A 21493-nucleotide genomic window follows, 5' to 3' on the forward strand; every position below is an offset into this window, starting at 1 on the left:
TTCCGATGAAATGTACGAAAAAATTCATGAAATGACGGATGTCACCTACCACCAGAGAAAGGGGATGGCGTTAAGTACCAGCGCTGTAGAGATCAAGAATTTCTTTGGCGCAACGTTCATGATGAGTTGCTTAGGCTATCCGCAAATCCGTCTCTACTGGGCAAGGCAGACACGCGTTACAGCAATTGCAGATGTGTTAACCCGTGACCGCTTCTTTTTGTTGCGAAGCAACATAAAAGTTGTGAATGACCTGGACGTCACTGACGATGAGAAGAAAACCGACCGTCTGTGGAAGTTGGGACCTTTCATCGAGATGATTAGGTCGGCTTGCCTGAAGCTGCCAAGAAGCCCATCAGCGAGCATCGATGAGCAGATAATTCCGTTCACTGGGGAAAGGACACTGAAGCAGTATGTCCCCGGTAAGCCACACCCTACAGGGCTGAAGAATTTTGTTGTCGCCAGCCCTAGCGGTATGGTACTGGATTTTGAGATTTACCAGGGCAAGTCTTCGCTGGCGGCCAACACATCCGCCCTGGGTGTGGGTGCCCTAGCAGTTTTGCGGTTGTCGCAGTCCATGCCAGCAGGCAGTGCGTTGTGTTTTGACCGCTTTTTCACCACTGCACCGCTGCTCAAGCGTCTAGCGAAGGACAACCTCCGGCCAATGGGCACGATAATGAAGAACCGGATACCAAAGGATGCGAAGCTCCCCGAAGACAAGACACTTGTAAAGAGAGGCCGCGGTTCGTTTTGCCAAGCGGTCAATGAAGCCGATGGCATTTGCCTAATCAAGTGGATTGATAATAAGCCCATTATGTTTGCTTCCTCGCACGTTGGGGAGGAGCCAGTGGGGAAACGTACGAGATGGTGTAAGAAAGAAAAGATTTACAAAGACGTGTGTCGACCTGCTGTAGTCGAAGCATACAACAATAACATGGGAGGCGTTGACCTCTGTGATAGGATGGTCAGTCTGTACCCCAGCAAGGCCAGGACAAAGCGCTGGACTCTGCGCACTCTCTGCTTTCTTGCAGATGTCGCTGCGGTCAACGCATGGCTGCAGTACAAAGAAGACTGTGAACTGCTGCAAGTCGCAAACAAAAATCGGCTCAAACTACTGGATTTCAAACTGCTGCTTGCTCACCATTTGCTGAGAGGGGAACCGGACGTTTGTGAAAGCGACAAAGAACCGCCACCCAAACGATCTGCGACCACGACAGCACCATTGCCTCCTGTCTCTTTCCGGACAGCCGGCGCCAGACACATGCCCGAGCTTTCTGAACAAAGGTCACCATCAAGGTGCCGAAACCCCGGATGCTCTCAACGCACGAAGTTTCGGCGACGTGTTTCTTTGTTTAACTTCCTCAAGAAACTGCTTCAAGCAGTTTCATAGCTAGAATTTCAAGCTTGAGAACTGTCGCTTTCGTGCAATATGTGATTTTGTGTTTTTTTCGTGCACTGAATCCCGGTGTGCAATATATTGCACATGCCAGGATAGACCAACGCCAAATGTTTCGTCAATAAAACTTTTTTGTTGTGATTTCCTGGGTCCAATGGGCTTATGTACACCTTTTCTTCAACTACACGCAGCAGTTTCTTAGTCGGCTCTCACGAGGATATACTGTGGGAGCCCTTGGAAGCCTCTCTGGATCCGCCCGTCTGGGAGTGTGGACCGGTCAACAGTAAGGATAATGTGCTTGGTCGAAACTACTTTGTCATCCCTCCTCATAGTTATGCGCCTCACAGCTGTCACGCCCTGATTTCTCAGGCCCTCCAGCAGGTCAGCATCTGTCTCATTCATCAGGTCTACTTCGGAGATGACAGCTTGAGTACTGTTCAGGCTCCAGTGGGGTGTCACCCTGATTTCAAGATTGGCTATGCGAGTTTGTTCAAGGAGGTTCTTGGCATGCTGTTGGTTGTGTACTTCAACCAGGATTTCTCCAGTTCTTTGATTTTTGGCCTTATATTTGTCACCAATGATGCCCTCCAGAAATTTCGATATTAGGAACACGGACTGTGATGCAAGAGGCAAAAAACGGGGGTAGTTATCGGGCTTTGGAAGACTGAGGGTTGGGAGTGGCGGAAATGAACCTTCGGTGCGGCCCCTTTTCAGGGGCCGATCATGTTTGGGGGGGTTTTACGATTTACCATATGGCATGTAAAAGAAGCAGGGGACGGGGGTACTTTCTTCTAAAACCTTACCCTGATAGCCTGAGAGGTCCCGGAGCTCCCTGCCTGGTAAACAGACAGGGAGCCCATCCGCCGGAGCTTGACCTGGGCTCCGACAGCCACCGTTTGAGGTTTCTGCCCTTCACCTTAAAACTCGTTACCACGGTCGGTTACAGCATGAGTATGGGGGCTCGGGGTCCGCGGTGTCGCCAACACCGTCACCAAGATTGCTCAAGATTGCTTTAAAATGTTAATGGTTTTTAGGCATTTTTGTTTGAGTTTCTTTAAGTGCTGTACGTACGTTAGTTTTCCGTCAAGTACAACACCTAAAAACTTGTGTTCTTTCTTGACAGCAATCCGTTCTCCGTTCAGTATGACATCGGGTTCTCGACGAATTCCACGCTGTCTTGTGAATAACACACATGTACTTTTGTGAGGATTCAATTTAAAACCATTTTCTTCCGTCCATTTTGCAAGCCTGTTCACACCTAACTGTATCTGCCTTTCACATATGGACTGATTGCATGACCTAAAGCTTATTTGGACGTCGTCAACATACATTGAGTAGGAGATTGAGGGTGGCAACGATTTCCCAAGTGAATTCATTTTAATTATAAACAGAGTACAGCTTAATACTCCACCCTGGGGAACCCCATTTTCTTGTATGTATGTTCTTGATACCACTGTCCCTACTCTTACCCTAAATGTCCGCTCCGACAAATAACTTTCAATAGTGTTTAGCATATGTCCAGACACACCGAATGCCTTGAGATCAAGCAGTATGCCGTAACGCCAAGTTGTATCGTATGCTTTTTCTAAGTCAAAGAAAACAGAAAGACAGTGCTGTTTGTGGATAAAAGCATCTTTGACATACGACTCAAAGGCAACTAGCTGGTCAGTTGTGCTTCGACCTGATCGGAAACCAGCCTGACAACTGTCCAGGATGCCGTTATATTCAAGAAAATGGATTAGCCTCTTATTTACCATTTTTTCAAAAACCTTTCCTAAGCAACTTGTCAGAGCTATTGGTCGGTAACTGGGAGGTAGTGAGGCATCTTTCCCCTGTTTTAATACGGCAACTACGACTGCTTCTCTCCAAGCTCTCGGAAAGTATCCCGCCGCCCATATTTTGTTGAACAAGTGCAAGAGTGTTCGGAGAGTTTCTGGGTGCAGATGTTGTATCATTGTGTATGATATACTATCTGCCCTAGGCGCTGAAGCCTTACATGTTCCGTGTTCTTAAAATTCCGTGTTGTATGGTTCGTCAGATCTTTTGTTATCACGAATCGGTTTCTTCTCCATAGATGTTTTGTGTCGTAAGAAAGCATTCGTGTAATGAGCAGAACTCGATACATATGAAAAGTATTTCGCAAGTGTGTGTGCCTGGTCCTCTAGGGTATCGCCTGTACTGTTGACCAAAGGTAGGGTGTGTGTTTTCCGTCCATTAAACTTCTTAATTCTGTTCCATACTTTGCCTGCATCTGTGTACGAGTTGATAGAAGTCACGAAAGAGCGCCAGCTATCTCTTTTTGCTTGCTGGCGAATGAGTCTTCCTTGTGCTTTTGCACGTTTGAAGGAAATCAAGTTTTGCGTAGTGGGGTACCTGCGAAGGACACCCCACGCCTTATTTTGAGCCTGCCGTGCAAGCCTACACTCTTCATTCCACCACGGCCTCCTAGTGTTAGGTGTGGCACCAGATGTTTGCGGAATTGAGCCCACGGCAGCATGAAGAATGTGTGCAGTCACCAGTTCACAGGCTTCGTCATTGCCCAAATAGCTTAAGGACGTGTATGAAAGCTGAGATAATTGTTTAAATTTTAACCAATCAGCACCAGATTCCTTAAACTTTTTATGGCAGATGGAACTGTTACGGGCTTTATCAATGCCTTTCAAGATGACAGGGAAGTGGTCGCTCCCATAGGGGTTGTCGTCCACTTCCCATTCAACAGCCGGAAAGAGGACAGAAGAGCCGATCGCCAAGTCTATGTGTGAGTATGTATTGTGTGTAGTGTTGTAGTATGTCGGCTCTTTTTTGTTAAAGAGACAAGCTCCGGATGAGAAGAGGAATTTTTCTATCAAGCGGCCCCGGGAATCTGTGCGTTCAGATCCCCATAGTGGGCTGTGTGCATTCAGGTCACCTACGAGTAGGAACGGTTCCGGCAGCTCATCTATGAGAGACTCAAATTCAGAGCTAGATAAACGATATTCAGGGGGAATGTATAGTGAGCAAATTGTTGTTAATCTGTTGAAAATAATTGCCCGGATTGCAACCGCTTCTAGGGCGGTACGCAATTGAAGAGATTGGCAGGGGATAGATTTTTGCGTAACTATAGCTACGCCACCAGAGCAGTGCGTGCAGCTATCTCTGTCTCTCCTAAATACTGAGTATTGGTTCAGGAAATTGGTGTGCTTAGGTTTCAAGTGTGTCTCCTGTAAACATAGGATGACTGATTGCGTTTTGTGTAGGATTTCATATATATCATCTAGGTTTTTAATAAGGCCCCGGCAGTTCCACTGTGTAATTATTTGTGCTACCATAAATGTTTAGGGAGGAGATTTTACCTGGTGTAGATGAGGACTCGGGCTGGATGTATACTATCAGTTCTGACTTGGGCCTGTGACACGGGTGGCTGGTGGCTTTTTGCCTCGCCCCGCCATGGTGCGCTGTTCTCTTTCCGCTTTTGGCACTGGCAGAGACGGTGTTACCTCCATGTCATCATCCGAGTGGTGTGACAGGGACGCGATGGAGTCCTTGCAGGCTCCGCCTCGGGATATGTTCGAAGTGGAGGCAGGAGCCCCTGCCGTCCCCGACTGTTTGTTGGACACAGAAGTGGTCGTGGGACCGACCACATCTACGTCCATGGCCGCCTGCAGTCTGGCAGCCGGAAGAGGAGGATTGACGGCACAGCCGTCACTCCTCACACTCGCAGCTAACACAACACTTGCGGGCGCCACAGGTGTCGTGTCGGATGGTTGGGCTGCCTTGGGCAGCACCTGGGGGGGCTGGGACGGCACCAAGTCTGCTTCGCAGTACTGGGTGGCCGCCGTGACTAGACGCCGCTCCGCCCCCCGGCGAGCTGCATCGGCATACCTTTGCGAAAACATTGAGTGTTTCTGTCGTGCTTCTTGATAGGTAATGTTCTGGGTGACCTTCATGTTTATGATTTCTTTCTCGGCTTTGAATTTAGCACATGACCGAGAGTATGCAGCATGGGGTTGTTCACAGTTGGCACATTTCAATACGTTAGAAGCACAGTTCTCTGAAGGGTCATGATGTCCTGCGCACTTGGCACATGTCAGTTTTCCGCGGCAGGTGGTAGTACTGTGCCCATACCGCTGGCATTTGAAGCAGCGGCGTGGGTTGGGTATGTAAGGTCGTACGTTGCAATGAAGGAAGCCTGCAGTGACAGACTCCGGTAGGACACTTCGGTCAAAAGTTAGGATCACATGCTTCGTTTTTATTTCTTTGCCATCGCGTCTGATCATTATTCTTCTTATCGCAGTAACGCCCTGGTCACGCATGCCTTCGAGGAGGTCAGACTCACTTTCATTGAGCAGGTCCATCTCAGATATGACGCCCTGCGAGCTGTTAAGGCTCCGGTGTGGCGTTACAGCTACTTCAAGGCCAAGTAGGTCGGTCTGGTTCAAGAGACTATCAGATTGTTTTTTAGTAGATAGTTCTACAAGCACGTCCCCCGATGTCAGCTTCTTTGCCTTGTAGTTCGCGCCAACTACACTCTCAATGAACTTGGCAATTAAGAAGACCGACTTGCAGGTAACTAGAGATTCCTTGTTCTTAGATTGTATCACTAAGAAGCGAGGAAAGTTGTCCGGGGTGTTAAATTTCATGTTGGGCAGAGGTTTGAAAATTACATTGGTGCGGGCCCTTTTTGGGGCCCGATCATTTGGAAGAGAGGATTTCAAAAGTACCATGCGGCATAGTATAAAGCAGGGAACTGGGGTACTTTCTTCTTTGACGTTACCCTGATGGTCAAAGAGGTCCCGGAGCTCCCAGCCTGATAGACAGACAGGGAGCCCATCAGCCGGAGCTTGACCAGGGCTCCGACGGCCACCGTTTACGGCTTCTAACCCTTCACCTTTCAACTTCTCGCCACGGTAGGTAACAGCTTAAGTATGGGGGGCTCGGGGTACGGGGTGTCGCCACTCACCGTCACCAAGATTACTCAAGGTGCCCCGTGCGGGGAGGCTTTCTTTGTATGCAAGGACCATCAACACGAAGTGCTGGGTACAGCAAGCGCTTAATATATATTTTAATTCGCTTCTAAAAAGTACCTAAAAGCTTTTCTAGAGATCGGGACCCATCGCTAGCGCCACTAACCATGACGTCAGTGAATTGCCAGCATAACAAAGTTTGTGACGTCATACCACGTTAGCGACTCGAGCAACGTCAACGTGAACTCCAGTTACCAGTTTGTTTGGTCGCTTGGTCGTATCAGAAACACTGGGCCAACACAATGGCGACGACAGCGCGACGCCGAGTCGCCAAACCGTCGGCCAACTTCCGAATTGCCAGATCGCACAAACACGTTGGCCGATGAAAAGTCGCCGTAGTGTGACTGACTCGCCGACCGAAGACGCCAACAAAACCGGTCGCCTGACTGGTCGCCCGACGTGTTGTCGGGAATCGACCGAGAAGTGAAAACTGCGCCCCGACAACATTCGTTCCACAATGAATGCGGCTCTATTTTGTTAGTTTCTGGTGTGTAATAAACTCAGTAAGGTCCATGAAGCCCATACAACTCAACACTAGAGCTGGAACCACCTCTAGAGCTGGAATTAACACTTCTGGAATCACCTATCTCATCTGGCCCTGTGACGTCAACGGAATGTTCCCATATAAAGCAGCGGCCTCAGCTCTTCATCTTCAGTGGGCACGGTGGGCCTTGCGCAAGCATGGCTCTGACCAAGCCATTCTTCTTTTTCGTGCAGGGCTTCTTGCTCTCCGTTCTTCAAACCGCAGCACACAGCAGCCAGCCTTGCAGCGCCATCCCACCACGCTCGCACCAACTTCAGCTGCAGTAGGAACCTCCCCCTCCCTTCTTTCTTCTGGAATCCCCTATCTCATCTGGCCCCGTGACGTCAACGGAATGTTCCCCTATAAAGCAGCAGCCTCAGCTGTTCATCTTGTGGGGGGCGAAACCCCCTTGGTGGGGCGAGGGCGATCCTCGCGCGCCTCCCTCCTCTCCCTACGAGGCGACGGGGGATGCGTGCAGGAGACTCCCCGGGAGGGAGACCGCCCTTGGGACGCGCAGAGATCGCACGGTACGTAAATGCCCTTCGGCCACTTCTGGCCGTTTCTTGCATTGGCCGTTGTTTCCCACTTCCGTGGGTCACGGCACCCACCGTGTCGATTAGCGCATGCCTCGATTTGCGTCAGTGCGTTTATCTAGGATGCCCGGCGAGTCTCCGCGGGCATATTCCACTTCTTGGTGGGTTGCCCCCGCGTCCGCGATGTGACGGCTTGCGCCGTCTGAGGTCAGCGGACGAGCACCGATGCCGCCCGATCGAGTCCAGCGGCTTGAAATGTGTAGCGGCCACAGAGAGCCCCCTTCCCCTACGTCGGGAGCGTTGCGGCCGGCCAACGCCGGCGGACGCTAACTGCTGCCCGACTACGGGCTGGGCACACACTGACGGCTGTATGCCCCAGGGGCTAGGTGCTTAGTGCAGTGTAGTGTTTGTATCGTGGTTTCCCGCGTAATAAACCCCTGTACTATAAAATATCTCGCTTCCCGGTGGAGTGATTGAAAACGTACACTCGCGGCGAGAGTCGTGGCTCGCTCTCGAACCCGTTGTGGGCAGAGTCTCTCAGCAGGACAAGTTCGGTACTGCGCGAGAGCAGTGAGGATAACGCCGGCGCGTTTATTCTATTACCCTATTCCTTAATGGCAAGTATTAAGGGTAGGATGCGATGATGCCCACAATCTTCAGTGGGCACGGTGGGCCTTGCGCAAGCATGGCTCTGACCAAGCCATTCTTCTTTTTCGTGCAGGTTGGTTCAATTCATAGCTCTGTTATAAGTGACTGCCGTTGTCTTGTAGTCCTGCCGTGCCCATGGAAACGCTGGTTTATTGCGTATGTTTTCTTATGCTCCAGTTATTGCTCTGCGGTGATGTTGAGCTGAATCCCGGCCCTACCAACCAGGAGCTGTTGTCTAAAATTCTGGATGGGCAAAATCTTCTGCGTAGTGAACTAGCCGACCTTAAGCGCAAAACGGAAGGAATGATTGCTGAACTCAAGACTCATTTCACTGCGATAGAAGAGCACATTACAGAACTCAAACTAAAATCCGCTAGACTAAATGACCTTGAAAACACAATCAAGATGTACAAACACTCAATGAGCTTCCAGACTCGCAAACTTGCTGACCTGGAAGACCGAAGCAGACGATCTAATCTGGTAGTTTTTGGTGTCCCTGAACCTCCGAACGAAACAGAATCCGATTTAAAAAGAAAAGTTATTACTGAAATTTTTTTAAAGAATGAAATGCACCAACGTGGCTTACACACGGACACAGGAGAGAGTACTTGACACACACGAGCGCTGAACCAACAGTTTTAATGAAAAAATAGACACACCTATATATCCGCACAGTAGTCACGCTTATCTGGGTTTTTATACACGGCGCATGCGCAGAAAGTCAAATTCTTTCGCAGTAAGGGCTAGTGACGGTGAACTAACGCATGCTTGCCCAAGCCTGTGGATTAATTCAGCTTCAATAATCTCCCGTGTGATACGATCTGAGCATGTCTTTACGACAGCAGTTCTATCAAAGAACGGTACACATCCGCACGTGTGTCAGTGCTGCGCTAAATATCTATCGAGCACTTTCTTTTCGAGTGCGTTGTTTACCTTATTTGCATGTTCTCTTAACCTGTCGTTCAGGCATCTTCCGGTTTGCCCTACGTAAAATCTTTTGCAGCGGAGTGGAATTTTGTAAACGACCCCTTCCACGCATTCAACATATGTATGCCTTCCTGTGCTTAGTGTTGCAGTGCCTTCCCCGCACGGCCTCTGGGTCGCTCAATCTGCACAGCTTCAAAAGCTTGTTTGGGGCGGAGAAAACGCCTGCAGAGCGCTGGCTACCCAGCGCCGGTGCTCTCCTCCGTTGCAGAAGGGTTACTCGGAGGACTGCGTGGGAAAACTCAGCCTTGTGCTGATCCTATGGAGGGCAGGCAGAAGGTTGCGGTGATCCCCTACATGCACCAACTTTCCCATAACTTGAGGAAAATGGCCCAGCGTTCAAATGTGAAGGTTGTTTTCTCCGCCCCAAACAAGCTTTTGAAGCTGTGCAGATTGAGCGACCCAGAGGCCGTGCGGGGAAGGCACTGCAACACTAAGCACAAGAAGGCATATGTTGAATGCGTGGAAGGGGTCGTTTACAAAATTCCACTCCGCTGCAAAAGATTTTACGTAGGGCAAACCGGAAGATGCCTGAACGACAGGTTAAGAGAACATGCAAATAAGGTAAACAACGCACTCGAAAAGGAAGTGCTCGATGGATATTTAGCGCAGCACTGCCACACGTGCGGGTGTGTGCCGTTCTTTGATAGAACTGCTGTTGTAAAGACATGCTCAGATCGTATCACACGGGAGATTATTGAAGCTGAATTAATCCACAGGCTTGGGCAAGCATGCGTTAGTTCACCGTCACTAGCCCTTACTGCGAAAGAATTTGACTTTCTGCGCATGCGCCGTGTATAAAAACCCAGATAAGCGTGACTACTGTGCGGATATATAGGTGTGTATTTTTTCATTAAAACTGTTGGTTCAGCGCTCGTGTGTGTCAAGTACTCTCCCCTGTGTCCGTGTGTAAACCGCGCTGTCTTCTCCTAATAATAATTTTTTAAAGAAGTTAGATGTAGTCTGTGAATCTGTTGGTTGGATTCACAGACTCGGTAAACACATTGGTAATAGGCCTGTCATCTCGTTCTTTCAAAACTTCAACGAAAAAATGAACGTTTTAAAAAATGCTTCCAACTTAAAAGGTACCAAAATATTTGTTCAAAGTGACTACACTCTGAGCACACACTCCAGAAAAGAAAGCTGCTATGGGAAAGCACTAAATCCGATAAGCTGGAGGGAAAGAAAGTAGGTCTGTTTCATGGTAAGTTAAAAATAGGCGATGCTTGCTACATCTGGAAAGAAAAACAGCAAATGAGCGACAAAAGCTCCCACCTTTGAAAGTTCACTCTAGACCCGCCAATCGTGAAGTCTCCTGTAACAGAACCTGCGCGCGCATCCCGCAGCGCTGCTTCGAGTGTATCCAGTGATCACAGTTCATCTCGACCGGCTCGTTCCAAATGTATCAGACTGCTTAATATCAACACGCGCAGCGTCGTAAATAAGACTGAGCAGCTTGAATCCCTCCTATTATCTCATGACCCGCACATTGTAGTTTTAACGGAAACCTGGCTTCACGACGGCATTCACGATGATGATTTAATGCCTCCGACATACAATATTTTCCATAGAGATCGGCTAACCCGTGGTGGCGGTGTCGCAGTCATTGTTAAATCCTGCGTTGAGGCTACTGCTCTTCCTCAAGCTGAGGATAGTGAAAGTCTTTTCCTGAGGATAAAACTTTTTGAGAATGTTTTCATATTATGTGCCGTTTACAGACCTCTGGAATCGGAGCCTGACTTCTTGTTGAATTTACAGTCACATATGGCCCTATATAATCACCAGAAATTAATTATTGCCGGGGATTTTAACCTCCCAAGCATTGATTGGGATCGCTTGAGGTCAGGCGCTGCGTGACTGCAGCGCCACTACTTCGCGTGACCGCCACCACGGCCGCTTCGGGAGCGGAGCTGTGAAACTGAATTGTTCTAAAAACGTTGGCGTTCACTGTTTTATACTTCAGTTCTTGTTTCTGCTCTTTGTGTGTATGTGTGTGTGTGTGTGTGTGTGTGTGTGTGTGTGTGTGTGTGTGTGTGTGTGTGTGTGTGTGTGTGTGTGCGCGCGTGCGTGCGTGTGTGTGTGTGTGCGTGCGCGTGCGCATGCGTGGGCGCGTGTGTAAGCCCACGCATGCCATTGGCTCTCGCCGCTTGTGAGCCGCCATCGCCCGTGTCGTTCCGTTCGCTACTTCGCGCTATCTTTTCTATCGTGTGTTGTTAATCATGAACGGTGAGGAGAAGCATGACTTTCATCGCCGCAAGTCCTGGACTTCACGCCCGTACAAGGGAAAGCAGAAGCGGCGCAGCCTTGCAACGATTATGGCCAACGCCGGCACGACTGGCACGGCGAGGTCAACGGCGACCCACCTTCAAGCGATGCGAGCGCGGCTCAACCAGGCGAGGCTGGTTTTATCAGTGACACTGTCAGCTTTGTAAGTGCACCGGAGAAGAAGTTTCAGCCTTCCAAGGTGGGGAGACAGTCGGCAACGGGAGTGGTGCAAGCGCAGTTATCTCCGAAGTCGACGGTTTGAGTGACCTTGTGAGCGGCGCCGTGTGCGCGATGTGCGGGAAGTACGAACTCATCGTAGTTGAGGTCGCAGACAAGCGGAAGGGCCTCGCATCGGTACTGGAAGTCAATTGCAAAAACTTTCAGTGCCCTGCAGGAGCGGTTTCTTCTATCTACTCGTCGCAGCGCGCTGCCGCCATGGCCGCAACCCGGAACTCTGCAGGGGAAGTCCCCGTGATAGTTTCGCCATCAATGTGAAAGCGGTACTCGCTGCACGCGCGGTTGGCATCGGACACGATCAGCTGTGCGGGATTTCTGCTTTTCTTGGTCTACCAAAACCACTACACCAAAAGGCGTTCCACAACATTGACATGAAAGTAAAGTTCATGCCGCGGCCACAGAAGTCGTCTCTGACAACCATGCTGAAGCAAGGCAAGTAACTGTGTTGCAAACTGGTCAGACTGACATCAGTGTGATGTTTGATTGTACTTGGCAGAAACGAGGACACAAAAGCCAGAACTGTGTTAGCGCTACCATTTCTCTCGACACTGGTCTCTGCCTGGATTTTGAGGTGCTGTCAAACTACTGTCAAGATTGCAGCCACCCCCAAAAGCTTGATTAGCAAGAAAAGTAAGTGTGGCAAGCCTTTCATGCCCCTGTGTGTGAAAAAAATGTCGACTAATCATCCATAGAGACAGAAGCACCACTGCGCATCTGGCACAGGACGGTATCGTACAACCTGCAGTTCACTGTAGTGGAGACTACCACTGCTCTCACGGTGTTGTGGTTCAACAGGGGCCACACTAGCTTTGAGCAAGTTCTCCAAGAACTGGGAATCTTCCCTTCAGAAGAACTGGTTAGACTAAGCAGTGCAAGTGACCAGCGGAGGATCAGGCAAATGTCTGCCAGGCTAACTGCTGCGGCTAGGTCCCATCGCCACAGCCTGGTGAAACGGGCCTGTACCGAGGACTCCACCCGCAAGAACCGTGAGGGTGCAACTTATGCAGCAGGAGCGTTCTAGTTTTAGTACCTCAATGTGGACATTTCAGACTATATCCCCACCAAGTTTCATGTTGTTTGATCGAGAATTTCTGAATCTTCCAAAGAAATAAACTTTCAATTGCGTTTTTCTAAGTTTGATGTTTTTGTCCGTTTTCTCAGTTTGTGCACACTTATTTTCCCACTTAAAGGCCAACTGCACTCAAAATTTCGACCACGCGAAATCACTGTTCCTGCATAGTATGACTAAAAAGACCGCGATGTACGAAGTATAACGCCTAAAATGTGCGTAATTACGCCGCAAGCGACCAGCAAAAATCGACGATTTTGAAAACGAAACTGGGCAAAACGCGGCCATTATGGACAGGCGGAAGTGACGTATCAGCCGTCAGCGCGAGCGGCCAGACGGCCTGGCCTGACGGCGCGAGCTGTGCGGGCCCGGCAAACGCGGCCGGCTCGGCCACCCAGGAGGAGTGTGCGAGCGCGCGCGTGCGGGGGTGTGGGAGGCGCGCGGAAAAGCGAGCACTTGTCCCGCAAGCACGACACTAATCGTGCGCTCCGACAGCAGCACATCGCGTAGGCATAATGTTGCGACGACACTGGAAAAGGAGAGAAGTGTACGGTTATCGAAGCCTCTTCCGAGCCATGCAAGCCAGGCGTACCAGCAGCACGAAATACGAGTTTCCTGGATTCTCCCGCAGCGAGGAAGGCCGATCGGCCTGGACGGCTGGCATGTCATTCCGCTAAATGGATGTTTGCGCGACACGCCGGCAGGTGCTTTGTCGTCTGCAAGGGCGCTATCTGAGTGCCTGAAACTGAATAACCACGCATTGCACAGAGCTACCGGTCTTGTCGCAGTAGTTCTCATGGTACCTACTACACATTTCGAAGGCATTTACCCAGGGTGAAATTTGAGTGCAGTTGGCCTTTAAAGTTGTTGTATCACGATGAAATTTTGCACAGATGTTCATTATAACACGTAGAGAGCACAAATCTTGTTCATTATGCAATTTGTGTCCTTAGATATTTCTGACGGTCATAAAACAAAAATATACAGAACAAGAAAAGGCACACCACCAGACTTTTTTTTCGTGGTGAGGAAAATGAATATGAGGCTTTTTCAGGTAGTTTTGTTCAATCTGCAGATCCTAAAGCGCTAACCACATGGAGCGATTTTTCCAGCGACGCGACTAGGATCCGCAGTCGCCGAACCAAAGTCGCTCGCCGAGGCAACCACATGACAGCGACGGCTCGAGCGACTGAGGATGGCGATTTCCATGTTGCCGCACACACGCGCTACTTGGTACGCTGGTTGTTTGCAAACATTTTTTTGTTCATTTGTCATAAACAGCATGACTAAAAAGTATTACGCCTTTCTACCTTGCTTTTTGCACTTCATTGCATCTTTAAAACTAGTTTGGGTTAGCGATAGCGCACGCTTTTCCTTCTGCGCCTCGTCTCTCGGCTCCAACATGAACGCCGTGAAGATTTCGCTTTCTTGACGTCGTTTTTCCCATAGAGTTGGTTTATCCCACACGGGTCTCACCCAAGGTGTGCGGGAGCCTTCTTGCTCCTGCTTCAGCGTGTACACAAGCTTTGCCACGCGAAGCTTTCTTTTCCGCTGCACCGCTGCAGAAAATCCGCTGCTCCGCTGCGTGGATTTGCAAAGTCTTCCCCCCGTTCTCTTCCAAAACCGGAGGTTGCGTGCTTACGTAGGGGCTCTCCTATTGGCTAGTCGCTGAGGCCACTTCCGGGAGGCGAGCGACTGTTTCTGGCGGCCCAGAACCGAGCGATTCGATGAGCGACTTGATCCGCGGCGAAAAGTAGTTCGTCGCTAGTCGCGTCGCGCCCCAAGTCGCTCGCAAAATCGCTCCATGTGGTTGGGGCTTAAGGCAGTGGTGCCACTGATGAACGTGATTTGGAGCAATTTTTGTATCAGCACATTATTAATTTTGGAGCAATTTGTAGCACCTAAATGCCAGTTTTGCAGCACCTTGGAGCAACTAAAAATCAACTGCTAGATGTGTCCAAAGCATCTCTCAACACTAAAAATTGACCAGTATCGTCCAGTAATTGATGTGGAGGTCGCCATGGAATGGGCTTCAAGGTGCTTTTCACACATGCGATCACAAATGGACGGCACAGCTGAAGAATAATGGTCTTGTCCCTACTTGGGGAACACTTTTTCAAAAAGTCACTGAAAACGCTTCATAGTTGGCAGGCTCGAACATGCATTAAAAATAGCTTTCTCCCAATAGCCCAAGAATAGCCAAATGGCCAATAAAGAAAATTTCTACAACCACAAGAAAAAGTAGCCATATTTGGCTCTTTATAGCCCAACCTGGCATTCCTGGGGCAATGGGATTTTTTTCCCCAATTATTTCGAAACAGTCGCTAGAAGTCGCCAGAAGTTTGATGCAATTAAATCCCCTCAGTATCCACGCAATAGCGAAAATGCAACAAAACATAATTTGCAAGGTATTTAGTTCCTTTCTGGTGTGAATAAAAGACAACATGCAACACGATAATGAATATTGAAAGGCTTCGACAAACCTGCCTAGCAAAAAAACAACGCGCCTCTTTTCTAGTTTATTAATTGTTGAGGCAAGCCCTTACGTTTTACTTTTTCATTTTATTAGATGCAGGCGCTTGCTATCAGCAGGGGTGAGACAGCTGAATCAGATTTGGGAGCAGTTTTTGGAGCAGCGAAATCTCGATTTTGGAGCAGAAGAACCTTGATTGGGAGCAGTTAGCTACATTAAATTATGTGTCACCTTAGGAGCCTAAAAAATCAAAATTTCGGCAACTCTTGGGGGGGGGGGGGAGTCCACTTTTTTATCGGTTTTGAGCGTACATAACACTAAAACAGCCTTTGAATAAAGTTTTTTTCTACAAGAGTATCACAAGGTACGAACTGCACTACCTTTTTGCAAACCATTTTTTAATTTTTAGGAATTATGCATAGATAGCGTGGAGTGCCGTTGAAAACATCGACTTGAAAAACTAAGCAATCGTAAGGCATTTTTAATATCATGTGAATGCCGAAATAATTATTTTTGTAACCCCAGACTCGACTTTACGCACAAGTGTAGAGCCACGGCTAAAGTTGCGCAAAACGAGGTGACAGTCGCTGCACCCTACCAGCCCTCCCATTTCAATCTCCAAGGTATACGTTCACTATGATCATAATTTGAGTAACGTTGGTATGTTTAGCCACCTCCCTTTTGGCCTTAAATTTCACTTGACATAGATGAACCATTATTACTAGCGTGCAAAAATAGCCCGTCCCGCTATCAGACACTGCTTGAACATTTTGCGGCAATGTAGCCTGCACCGCCACTTCTGCAGTGTCGATCGGCCCATTCCCGTCGCTCGCAAGCTTGCTGTCAAAGGCAGCAATAACTCAGCGTTTTATAATCCCGCAATGGGTCCGCAATTTCACTTCATGCACGCACCGCGCCTCCCAGTCAAGGCCGAAACACGGCGAATTCGCGGGCACCAGGTCGTTTTTGATGAACTTCCGTCTTCCAAGGCACGCAACTTCCCGCACCAGATCAAACGACTAAATGTAAATCCAGCCACCCCCATAACCAAAACCACGGTAGGAATCGGCGAAGAGCACTCTGCCTGAATTACGAGCAACTGCTTCGCCCCAACCGCACCAAGATGGCGGCACCCACTCATGTCGTTCCGGAGATACGGCGCTCCGAAAATTGCCGTTGTTTCATCAACTTGCGCAAGTAGTTTGTCACCTCAGTACACATAAGTATTGTTTCTACAGGGCTTTGCAATGGTTTTTGATGGTAAAACTTTAAAAACGCCCAGAATATAACATGTCCAACCCGACACTGTGACTTTCGAAAAAACTATCTCGGGGACATCACCTTGGAATGCTGGAAAATTATGCAATCAGTAAGCATTTTTTCCCACTGCAACTGACAGGAGCGTTAAAATCCTTGGCTCACAGACTGTTTCGGAGCAGTTTGGCGCAATTTTTGCAATTTTCAAGCTTTTGGAGCAGCCTGGCGCTGGACAACAAATTCGTATCAAAACTGCGCAATATGCGCAGCTGTCTCACCCCTGTATCAGTCCTCGTGCGCATTTCCACACTAGCTGAAAATTGCACGAGAAATGCCCATGGAGCACTTTTGCATGCAATTCGTGCGCGTCGGCGTTGCGCGTGCGATTTTTTCACGCCAGCGTTGACGATTCCACGCACGCGGCAGTTTCTGCCACGCTCAGAAAATGACGCGCGTCGCGCGCGGTAGTGGGAGGAGCCTGGCGACTTGCGCCAATGGGGAGGCGCGTGCCTCATGGCGGCGGTTTTGAAGCGCTTGAGACAGCCCGGTCACGGCCGGCTGGCTCCATCGGAGGTTTTTAGGCTTACCACCCCGGCAGGTATTGCATGAACGCTTTCACTAGCGACGCGGATGATGTTTTATAGTACCGATTTGGCCCACATTATAAGCTCCTTTACCACACAACCAACTTCGTTCGTGCCTTGAGCGGTGTTTTAGAGAGCGCTTAAAAGTGGTCGCTCGAGCTCCCCACACCACTTCGCGGCCGAAGCCGCCGCCATATTGCCGCGCCGCGCGCAGCGTGCGGGTGCTTATGCGGCGCGTTTTCGCGAGCAGAAAACGCTCCATGAGGTTCATGCTTTTGAGAGACTGGCCGTTTTTCACGGCCCGCTTCACTTGCGACGGTCCCCTCCGCGAGCCCAACAAGCAAAGCGAGAGCTTGCAGCCGAGCGCGTCAAGCATGCCGCGAAACGGCGCTCCCGCTGGCTCTCGGAGCGGAGAGGGCCGGCAATAAGCGCCACCTAAAACTACCTATTGTTTATCGCAGAAATTATTGGAAACTACAGCAAGAAGGAAAGTTTTAAACCGCGGTACGCCAGCGCTGCAATGACTTGCTAGACGAAAACACTGTATCGGCGGTACAGTGACGGCGCCAACCAAACTCACCGCGGCAAACACGATGACGGGTGCTAGGGAGTTCAAGTTATCAACCTGAATTAGTTATACATGTCTAGAGACCACTGTGAAGTAGTGCTTGTAACAGGCTGCACGCGATTTGCGCGACACAAATTTTGGCGCACTTTTGGCACACTTACTTGTAAAATCGTGGTTTTTTATCAGCAGGATACCTCATTTGGCGCAAATTGGCGCAGGAGTGGGAGCACTGCTAAGGAACCACCTAGGCTATTTTAAAAGTTTCAGGAAAAATTTTTACTATAAAAGAAAGTGTGCACAAAAAAGCCATTTTTCTGCAAGTCATGCTGCATAACATTTTATCCGGAGCAGCTATTCGAAATCTGATTGCATATATGACCAGAGGAGCTCAATCTCTACGAGATTTGAAAATTTCAGCCTCCTAACTTCATTATTAAAAAAACAGTTGTTTCGAGGAGCATGTCCCCTTAATCAGCGTAATTCAGGGACCTGCATGTTTTCTCCCGACTTAACAGACCTTCTCAATAATGGGCAGGTGTTAACGACATCATTTGGTACTTTGAGGAAGACACATGAACAGGAAAGCAATGAGCTCTTGCGGTTGGCCCCGACATTATCTTTAAAAGCATTAAATCCATCCAAGTTGGAGCGCCAGATTGTCAAGCTTCTCCTGAATATTTTCAACCTTTCAACTATTGCAGCACTGACTAGTTCCACATTAGCTCAACTACAACATGCCAAAGGAACGGCTGAATTTATCCGCATCATCTTGACATGGTGGAACATCGTAACCGTCAAAACGCCTCACAAAGGACAGCGCCTACGTGACAGCTGTCAAGAGCCTGTCAGAAGTCTGCCTTCCCCTCAGATCAATTTCCTTAACAGTGTAATTGACCGGCTAGACTTCTGGGAAAGCCTAAAGCATGATGCAGGTCACCTGACTCGTGAAACACAGCGCATTCCGCCACACCTCCCATGCACTTGTAGAAGTAACACGCTACTGCATTGAAGAGCTCGGCTTCTCGTACGTGTTGCTGGGGAAGTTCCAAACTGACTGCCTAGAGGACAGCTTCGGAAAATATCGTCAATTGTCGGGAGCACAGTATCATGTGTATATACGCCAGATCTACGAATCTGAGCACAAGCTCAGACTGCAGAAAGTGCTTGAGCTCCCCGAACTCCCTCAGCTAGATGTACTCACTCCTTGTGGTTCTGTTAATGACCCACAAGATTTAAAGCATTTTGATGTTGCTCTGACAGAGCAAGATGTTGCAAAAAAGCAGCCCATGCTTCCTGCCATTACATATGTGGCTGGGTACTGCGCACATGCAGCTACAAAAAAGCTTGCATGTACAGGTTCGCACAGAAGTAAACGGAGCACGGGAGCGGTGGCCGAACTGCATCGCTGCGCCGCGTGTGGGCGCCGACGGGAACCAAGGAGCGCCGGTCTAAGAGTGTGCTCGCACTGCCCCCGCCGCCCTATCTGATATGTTTAATCGCCGCTCTGCTGGCGTGTCATGCTGGACGCGACGGTTTTCAAAAGGCAGCGCTGGGCTATGGAGGAGCGCTGGTTGCTTTGCCACTCGCAGGCATCACAGCGGCCGAATCCGCTGCTGTTGAGCTGGACGAAGCTGCGCGCGCACGGAAACGTGCCTTGTTGCACGGTGTAAAGAGCGACATAAAACTGTCGGCCGCGGCGGTTTTCCATAGAACGTCTTTACCATATAACTTATTGTAAGCCGACACCAAAATTGCTTCAAACAATATAGAAAGCACATTCACAGAAATTTTTGTCGTTCGGAACAAACAATCTCGCTTTCAACAATGTTTTCTTTTTAGTTTTGGTCTTCTCCCAAGCTACTGCTGCTGCCACTCAGTTCTGGTTTGTTCTGAAGGAAAATACAAAATTCCCATGCGATGGAAAATTTATGTGTTGAGGAACGCCGTGAAGAATAGATACAATCATCGTCTTCTATTACAGCGGGCCTCACAGGGCGCATGTTTTGTTTTCATAATTACTCTCTCGCAACCGCTGACGAGTATAGTCGTCATAAGATTTTGTACCAATTGACCGATCACGAGGTATAGCCGTCATCGCTCAGGACGACTATTTTCGTCCTCGGTAATTTTAGAGCCCTGACGGCAATTTTTTTTGCAAGACACCGAGGCTGTGCGGTGAAGCCACCTTCGAGTTGTCTTTTTTTTTTATATCTTAAAAGATATAAAGGAATGTTATTTCATTGAAATATTGGCGCCGTGTGAAGCCATCTTCGGGCAATCTTTCTTACGCAGTTAGAGAAATAAAGGAACGTTGTTTGATCGAAATAATAGTGTCATTGTATTTAGAGCAGACAGCTGTACAAATTGAGAACAAAACATCTTTTGGTAGATTTGATACATTTTTCTTTCTTTTTAACGATACGGAAAGGGTTAAAACCGACGCTGTTATCTTTCACAAGCACCTTCTACAAGTGAAGCAAATGTTCCCCATTTAAAACCTATGGTGCTGTTATGTCGATGGCATTATAAAACATTAGCTGATGGTTCGACACGCGCCGTTAGAACAATTCAGTGCCCATCCACTTTGTGAAGAATGATGACCAGCGGTGAGGATTGTTAGAATCGTTGTAGCGCCTAATTGTTAATAATTTATTTGCCGACAGTTCCGCTAAAACAACAGTAACCACCATTTTCTGTAATCAAACTTCCTGCAGAGATGGCCATTTATAGACAGCAGACAGTATCGTTTACAACAGCAGTGTTAACTCAACAACACCACATTTGGAGCTGTTTTCAGTAATCATGCTCCCCTGAGGCGCCCTACCACTGTGCTCGGTCGGCCCGCGGTCGACTGCACTTGTACCAAGAAGCATTGCCGCCGCTATCCCCCTTGACCACACGTCCCTTACCAACGCTTAGGAGCGCTCCACAAAATCCACCCCTCTCAGTTCCCTTCCCCCAACTGTTTCTGTGTGACTCCCTTGGCACTTACTTACGCCAAGTGGCCTGTCCTGTCACCCCATCCCCCAAATCTGCAGCATCGAGCCATGGGGGAACGCGCTGGGCAGCTCGCAACCAGTGGTGCAACTACAAATGGTTGACCGAGCTGCCAGTATCACCGCCAGCCTTCGGCCTGGTCGGGTTCGGCCGCGGCCCAGTTGAGAGGGAACAATTATGCGCCATTTTTCATCGCGCGTAGTTTCGGTGATTGTGAACGGATTTTCATCACTCTTGCGGGAGGAGATTGCTGGGACGATAGCCTTTGCCTTAAAATACATTCCGTGTAGTCGACGGTAAGTGTTGCAGGGTCCCTTTAAAGCCAGTGAAAATTGTCCAGGTGCAGTGATACATGAGAAAGGGCGATACAGGAAGCTTACCACATAGGAAAGAACGGATGGGATTTTGTCAGTGACATTTCTTTCAACCGGTCTTCATATGAAAGAGCTTATTTATTAGGCTGTGAACTTTCCTTATCCCAATTTTTTTTGCATGCAAGTGGAGTCACGTAACTTTGGCCTGCAATTATGTGTATTCTTATGCTGCCTAAAAGTTAGCTGCTAGTCATGGCCTGTTCTCACCAGCTACTCTCTGTGATATTTCAATATTTGAATATTTCACGCCAAGTTCAAGTATCGTTAAGATGCACCAACTCGCCAAACAAGCCTTTCTAAGCTTGAAAGAGGGGCTGAAATAACCTTAAACACAAAGCACTCATACTGTGCTTCATGGCTATGCCAAGGAACCCACCAGTAACTATTACCAGCAGGTATTGTCTAAAGCCTAATAAACTGCATGTCAATTTCCTCGATTTTATGATGCAGAAATCCCACAAACCTTGTGAGATTAGCAGCAGTGACGCACAGATTTCGCCCTCTCGTCCACAGCCGTTGTTGCAGGATCAGTAGTAACGAGCACATGCCAGGCACTGAAAAAACACCCCCCATAATATACGGTAC

The 21493-nt window shown here is 48.8% G+C and overlaps 1 long non-coding RNA gene across 3 annotated transcripts in view; it reads right to left on the minus strand.

Moving 5' to 3' along the window:
• Positions 1-21493, minus strand: part of LOC144176070 (uncharacterized) — a 90184-nt gene that overhangs the window by 35479 nt on the left and 33212 nt on the right. For all 3 annotated transcript variants that reach the window (XR_013323768.1, XR_013323770.1, XR_013323769.1), the window contains one exon: positions 21372-21462. This is a non-coding gene — a long non-coding RNA (uncharacterized LOC144176070). The remainder of the gene's footprint in view (positions 1-21371; positions 21463-21493) is intronic.

This window comes from Haemaphysalis longicornis, unplaced genomic scaffold (assembly GCF_048455015.1).
Source record: "Haemaphysalis longicornis isolate Haplotype H1 unplaced genomic scaffold, Haemaphysalis longicornis Haplotype H1 scaffold_3, whole genome shotgun sequence".
NCBI classification, from domain to species: Eukaryota; Metazoa; Arthropoda; class Arachnida; order Ixodida; family Ixodidae; genus Haemaphysalis; species Haemaphysalis longicornis.